The sequence below is a fragment of the Vicugna pacos genome, chromosome 9 (assembly GCF_048564905.1).
Source record: "Vicugna pacos chromosome 9, VicPac4, whole genome shotgun sequence".
NCBI lineage: Eukaryota > Metazoa > Chordata > Mammalia > Artiodactyla > Camelidae > Vicugna > Vicugna pacos.
In genome coordinates this window covers 13,690,707-13,698,147 of record NC_132995.1, presented here as the reverse complement: position 1 = coordinate 13,698,147, position 7,441 = coordinate 13,690,707, and positions in this window count along the sequence as shown.

Here is a 7,441-nt window from a genome sequence, read left to right as displayed (position 1 = left end):
AGTGATGGCCTGACGCTACTGAGATTAAGTTGTAAATGACACCTGAGCTTCTATTTTGGAGGTGTTCAAGCCCTTTCTCTCAACTTAACTTTGGGAGAAGTTGGTTGCCATATCATTGAGGACAGAGACCACCTATGAAGAGGCCCAGGTAGCAAAGAACTCCTGCCAACAGCCAGGGAGGAACTGATGCCTTATTATATCCAAGTGCCTTCTGATATCCATCTTGGAAGCAGGTCCTGCACCCTAGTTAAACCTTGGAATGCCTGCAGCCTCCACCAATGGACTGACTGCTACCACATGAGGGACTAAGTCAGAACCACCCAGCTGGCAGCTCCCAGATTCTCGACCTTCAGAAACTGTGTGAGCTGTTAAATGTTTGTTTTAAGCCACTGGGTTTGGGAGTAATTTGCTATGCAGCAATAGGTAACTTGGATGCTGGGGTAAAAATGCTGTAATTGATGTCTCTGGATTCCTTAAACAAGTTCCTAAACTTGTGAGATTGTTCTGTCAAGTCAGAGGGGATTATTGGCAATTTCCTCTTATCTTGCATAATGGAGAAATTAAAGGCCTGTGGCTCTGTTAGATTTTTAAAATTTAATAGAGTTTAACAGTCTTGCCTGATTTGAATTAATACAAGTGGTTTATATGACAGTATTTTGAAGTGATTATAGTAATTAATAAAAATGACTATTTGGAAAGTGCCTGTTACATGTCTGGCCTGTTGCTGGCTTGCTCACTTCAAGGACTACTCACTCTCGCACCAGTCAGCTAGGCAAAAGGAAAGAGAGCCTTAGAGTGTCTTATGCTGGGAATTAAATACACTGCCTCAGAAATGACACATGTCATTTGCTCCCACTACTCATTGAACAGTCAGCCAACCACGATATAAATACAGTCTTACCATAAGGTTGAGATGGGGAGAGCTAGAAATATTTAAGGAACAACCTTAAAGACAAACACAATGAAAACAGTGTTATCATCACGATTTCACAGAACGTGCACACAGAGTTAAGATGTCCAATCCATAATCACTCAGCTAGTAAGCAAAGAAGGAAGCAGAGCCAGGTATGTCTGTTTTATATAGAGGTAAAGGTTCATTACCATTATTATTAAATTTTTACTTCAGTGTATCTAAGGCACTGAAGTAGGGAACAAAGAGAAGACTGAGGTCTCCAGTAAAAATAAAGGGACTCAAGATGCTGAGGTCTTGGGTGGGGGGCGGGGGAGGAGGAGTACAGGTGGAGAGAGAAAACAGATAAAAGAAGAGTTTTTACAAAAGAGTACATACACACTGTATGTGAAGCTCAGGAACAGGCAAAACAAATCTATTGAGTTATAAATCAGAAAGCAATTGACTCTAGCAGTTGTTGGCTCTGAAGAGAATTTCTTGGAGTGATGAAAATGTTCTATATATTGTTTTGGGTGGTGGTTTTGTGCATCTATATAATTGTCAAGACTCATCAAAGTTAACTTATGATTTGTGCATTTATTTTATGTACATTAAAACTTAATTTTTTGAAGAAAAAGAGTGTCAAGATTATTGAGTGATCATGTAGGCTAGGGAAAACGGAGACATGTGAAAGAAGTCACACAACTTTACCATCATCTGTGGAAAGATGGGACCCAGGCAAGGCCATCATAAACACTATGGCTTGTGACAGTGCCCGCTCTGGGCAGAGGGGTGAGAGAAAGGAGCCCCAGGGATTCATGGTTTAGCGAATTAAAGGCTCTGGGCTAACCCAGCCATAGTGACCATCAGCTCTTATTTACTCCCTGGGTTGGTAAGTCTCAGCCTATTGAACCAGTTGTGGTGGCCCTCCACACTGTCATCATTTAAAGGGATACTGGGCCCCAAATTTGGCCTAAAAGGAGGCACAACCGTTTCCTACTCTGGAGCAGAAAGGACTGTGCCCTGGCCTGAGTAGAAATAGGCCTTTGCCCTTGTATGAGTGAAGACTGTTCTGGATCTCAGTGGGATGAGACTGTCCCCCCGGATCAAGGTAGATCTAGAGAGTAGTCTGGCATGAGCAGAGGCCACACCCCATCCTGTCCTGTCTTGAACTAGGGGTGGAGGTGGTAATTGGTGACACAAGTCTTAAAGTATACTTTCCAAAAAGTTAAAAATTAGAACTCTTACAGATATTCAGAGGTTCATTTAACTTAATAATGAGGGAATTAGCAGGATTGGAATTTTGGTTAAGAGTAAACAGGTATATAGTCAGTGGAATAAAGAATCTTGAAATAAGATTGCAAAGTTAGATACAAAACTAATGTCCTACAGAGCAATAAAACCATGACCTGTAAGGTTATCTTTTCTCCACAGAATCAGTTTGTGTCTATAAAAAATATATGAAATGTACCAATTGTCTCCAAGTAAAATTTATCTATATAGTCTTCATCCTAATTAGTAGTAAAAAGCCAATCAAACAAGGCACATTTTACTAGAGCATTGGGTTCTCAAACTGGTGCAGTTTTAATCTCCAGGGGGCATTAGACGACCTGTGGAGACAGTTTGTGGGGAAGGGGGATGCTACTGACACGTGGTGGGTAGAGGCCAGGGATGCTTCCAACCATACAGAGGACAACCTGGCACAACAAAGAATTATCTGGCCCAAAATGTGAACAGTGCTGAGTTTAGGAAACCTTCCTCTAAAATGATTTGTTAGTCTTTGGGTGGGGTTTTTAGAGTATGCTCCAGTATGACTTTGAAAATGCACACAAGATAACACAGTATTGTTTCCTTCTTTCCCAGTTTTTGATCATTTTTCTTAACACAAAATTGACAAAGTGTTGATAATTATTGAATCTGAGTAATGAATACATGGTGATTTTTGTGTATGTTTGCTTTCCCCCCTACATTAAAAGTTTTTTTAAAAAAACCCAGTAGATTCTGGTCTTTCGCTTATGGTCAGTGCCATGTACCAGTGGCCACAGCTTAAGAGCATGTTTAGACATAATATTTAAGTGTAAAGATGTTTCTCTTTTATGACTTGATTCCCAAACTCTGCCCATCTTTCAAGTCCAGGGACTCTCAATTCTAGCTACATCTTAAATTCAGTCAGATTTTAAAAATCCAATGATTGGGATCCACTCTCAGCAGTTCTGGTGTGGTTTTCCTGGGGTAAGGTTCTTTTTTATCTTTTTTATTTTTGAAGTTTACCAGATTTGGGACATTGTGGACATGCAACCTAAATCAATTAAGGAACTTCATATTATGAACTTGGTTTGAGGTGGGCTGGATGGGTAATACCTTGCAGGGCAAATGAGAATACACCCTGAAGGAGGGCATACCTATCTTATGCCTAGGCCTCCACACATAAAACATCAAGAACAACAAAATACTATTAAGAATCCCTTGGGACAACAAAACCACAACTGAATGCTAAACAGCCATCAAAAAACAAGACTGGAACCTAGCAAAAAAGACCTTCTGCGACTGGAAACATAAAGAGGGAGCCACAGCAGGATGGTAGGAGGGGTGTGCTCGCGATATAATTAGGCCACATACCCCTGGGGTGGGCAACTCACAATCGCTGATAACCTAATGGGAGTTCCCTTATTTGCTATTTTTGCTTTTCTCTTTCAATTTCTAGAAGCCCTCAACTGTGAGATCCTCAGGCAATATGAATCCATACATTACAGTGATAGCTAGCCCTGTTTGTCACTGGTAGGTAGATAACATTGTACCAGTTACTTCCCATAAACCCTACCCCACCTCAGGTCTTTATTGTAGTTGTTCCTGTTTGGATTATGGGGTTCATTTTCCACTCTACCCTCTATATGTAGATGTAGTGTTATATATTGTTTATTTCTAATCAGTATTAATTTCCACCTTTTTCTTTTTGTTGTTAATGGAGGTCCTGGGGATTGAACCCAGGACCTTGTGCATGCTAAACACACACTCTACTATTGAGCTATACCCCACCACTCTAATTACCACTTATTTTTTTAATGCCCTCTCCTGTGTCTCAGGGGCTGGAAATTTCATTTTCTAGACTACTTGCCACTACAGCGCTGACTATAATCTAGTTACTGCCAATGAGATGCTTTCATATAAGATAAAGTAAGAAGGGAGGTAGAGGCCTTTCTACTTGATATACAGATTTCAGCAGATGCAGGCTTCTAACTCATCAAATACTAGCAAATTACAGTTTCCTGTAATTTCTGACCTCCAAATGACAGGTTGATTAGTGTGATTTTAAAACCAGTGGCAATCTCCTGATGCTTGGCCCTCTAGCCCTTCCAAAGATTTGGAAGCATCTAATCCCCTATATTGAATCTCCTTCTGTTTGAAATACCTAGGATACCTAGAGATATTTCTATTTTCCTGCCCTGAATCCTCATATATGGGTTCTACTGCTTCCATGATAGCTGATTAGTTCACAGATCTACAGTTTAAGAGTGGGCCCATAACTTTATATAGGACCATTTATGTTCCTTCCACCTTGCCTATTACATCTCAAGGAATAAGTATCACTGAGTGATAGAACAGGTTATCTAATGTGTTCTGAGCAGCCCAGCCTATAACTTAACTGATAATGCTTTCATGTTGAAGTAATTTGTGTCACTTTACTCCTTGTTACAGAGGAGTGGTAAAAAAGTGATGGGCTATGGGTAATTAATAGATTTGCCAAAAATGGGCCCAAGTCTCAGGTATACTTGTCATGCCAGTATATTATGTATTTGTCATGTCATGTCTACAGACAAGGACTTCTGAATCTTTTTTTTTAAATCACACACAGAGACAAAAGAAAATATAAGCCTACCTTATTTTCTGGATTTGGGCAATAAGTATAAAGTAGGTTAAAAGGTGGTAATGTAGTTGAAGAAGTAGAAATTACTTGTATGATTCTGAACTAGAACAAATAGTCCTAAAATTTATATGCAACCACAAAAGACCCAGAATTACCAAAGCAATCCTGAGGAAAAAGAACAAAGCTGGAGGCATAACCCTTCCAGACTTCAGACAATACTATAGAGCTACAGTAGTCAAAACAGTATGGTATTGGCACAAAAAAACAGACATATGGATCAATGGAACAGAGTAGAGAGTCCAGAAATAAACCCAAGCACTTATGGTCAACTAATCTTCGACAAAGGAGGCAAGAATACAATGGAGAAAAGATAGTCTCTTCAGCAAGTGGTGTTGGGAAAGCTGGACAGCAGCATGTAAGTCAATGAAGCTAGAACACTCCCTCATACCATACACAAAAATAAACTCAAAATGGCTTAAAGACTTAAACATAAAACAGGACACCATAAATCTCCTGGAAGAGAACATAGGCAAAGCATTCTCTGATGTAAATTGTAGCAGTGTTTTCTTAGGTCAGTCTCCCAAGGCAAAAGAAATAAAAGCAAAAATAAACAAATGGGACCTAATCAAACTTAGAAGATTTTGCATAGCAAGGAAAACCGTAAACAAAACAAAAAGACAACCAACGGAATGGGAGAAAATATTTGCAAATGATGTGACTGACAGAGGCTTAATTTCCAAAATATGCAAACAGCTCAATATAATTAAAAAAAAAACACTCTATCAAAAAAATAAGCAGGAGACCTAAATAGACATTTCTCCAAGGAAGACAGATGAATAACAGGCACATGGAAAGATGCTTATCGTTGCTAATTATTAGAGAAATGCCGTTCAAAACTACAGTGAGGTACTACCTCACACCAGTCAAATGGCCGTCATCAAAAAGTCTACAAATAATAAAGGCTGTAGAGAAAATAATAAAAGGAAGCCCTCCTACACTGTTGGTGGGAATGCAAATTGGCACAGCCACTACTGAGAACAGTATGGAGGTTCCTTAAAAAACTAAAAACAGAGTTACCATATGATGTGGCAATCCCTTTCCTGGGCATATATCCAGAAAAGACAAAAACTCTAATTCGAAAAGATACACTCACCCCAAAATTTATAGAAGCACTATTTACAGTATCCTTCCACCTGTCTGCTGGACCACGGGAAGACACAGGCCACTGGCCCTTAATAGAGCACAAGACACAGCCTTCACCTGCGTCTGCCAACCGCCAAATGACGCTCGGGCTCCCCTACAACCCAGGTTACCTTCCAGTGGCAACTGTGCTTGTGATTATCAAGCTAGCTGCCCTCTGCATCGCCCAGGAGCAGTGGGAGGGTGGGTTTCAACTCTGGCAAACTGGGTTGTTAGATGAGAAGAGGGAGAGAATACTAGGAAGATGATGGGAGGTAGGAAGGTGAGCCAGACTTTCTCTCCTCCGGTTACCAATAACCCATATCTCTGAATATGTACACCATCTTTGACACCGCCACAGCAGCAGTAGCAGCTGAAGTGGCGAGACACAAAGTAGACTCAAATCCAGATCTAGGTGGATGGTAATGGATTCAACTGGGGGTGGGGAGAGGGAGGATGAATTCTGGTGTGGTGGGCGGCGATGAAGATCCCCAAATCCCCATTCACAACAAGGGTCATGTCGCCTGAAAATCTGTTGACCTTGAGGGTGGGTCCTATGCTAGTGGGCAGAGGAAGCCCATGCCCTATGCCACACGGGGTGGGGGACGCTGCCCCTCCCAGTGCCTCCCTGGATTCTGTTGAAAGCCCCTTCTCTCTGTCATTCTTCCTCCCAGCCCCCCAACTTCTCTCCCTCACTCTAATTCCGCTTGGTAATCCTGGCCTGGCTTTCTTACTCTTGGGAGCCCCAACAATCCATCCATCGATCCATCCACTTGTGCGTTTATCCATCCGTCCATCCTTCCATCTATGCGCTGGACCACAAGAAAACACAGGCCACAGACCCTTTATAGAGCACTGGACACAGTCTTGGCCTAAGCCAGTCAATTGCCGAGAGGCACTCCCTTTGCATCAGAACCTAGTCGACCTGTCGCATAGCAACCTGCTGTGTTGTGCTCAGGTCCCGCGCAGTCGCAGTTGGAAGGCACTCTTCAACTCTACCAGTCTGGGTAGTCTGAGGCGAGAGGGCCCAGGGAACAGAGGGGAGTTGATGAGAGGTAGGTAGGGTGCATCAGTCTTCCTCTTCCCATGTTACCGACATCCCAGATCTCTCTGGATGTCACCATCTTTAATGCCGCCTGCACTGACACCACCACTGTCACAATGGCAGCTGGACCTGGTGGCCAGACGCTCTGTAGGCTCAAATTCAGATCTGGGTTGGTGGGAATGCTGTCAAATGGGCAGAAGTGGGGACGTCGGGGGCGGGTCATGAAATCTGGTGCAGAGGACGGTGAAGAAAATCCCTAGTCCCAGCTTGAAGTGATGGTCCCTGTCGCCTGAAAATCCATTGACTCCTGAGAGTGGTACCTCCCCTAGACATGGGCAGAGGAGGCCCATGCCCTGGGGCCACAAGAGGTGGGGGGTGCCTGCTTCTCCCAGGAACTTCCAGGAATCTGTTGAAAGTCCCTACTCCCAGCCATTCTTCCTCCCCTGCCCTACAACATCTCTTC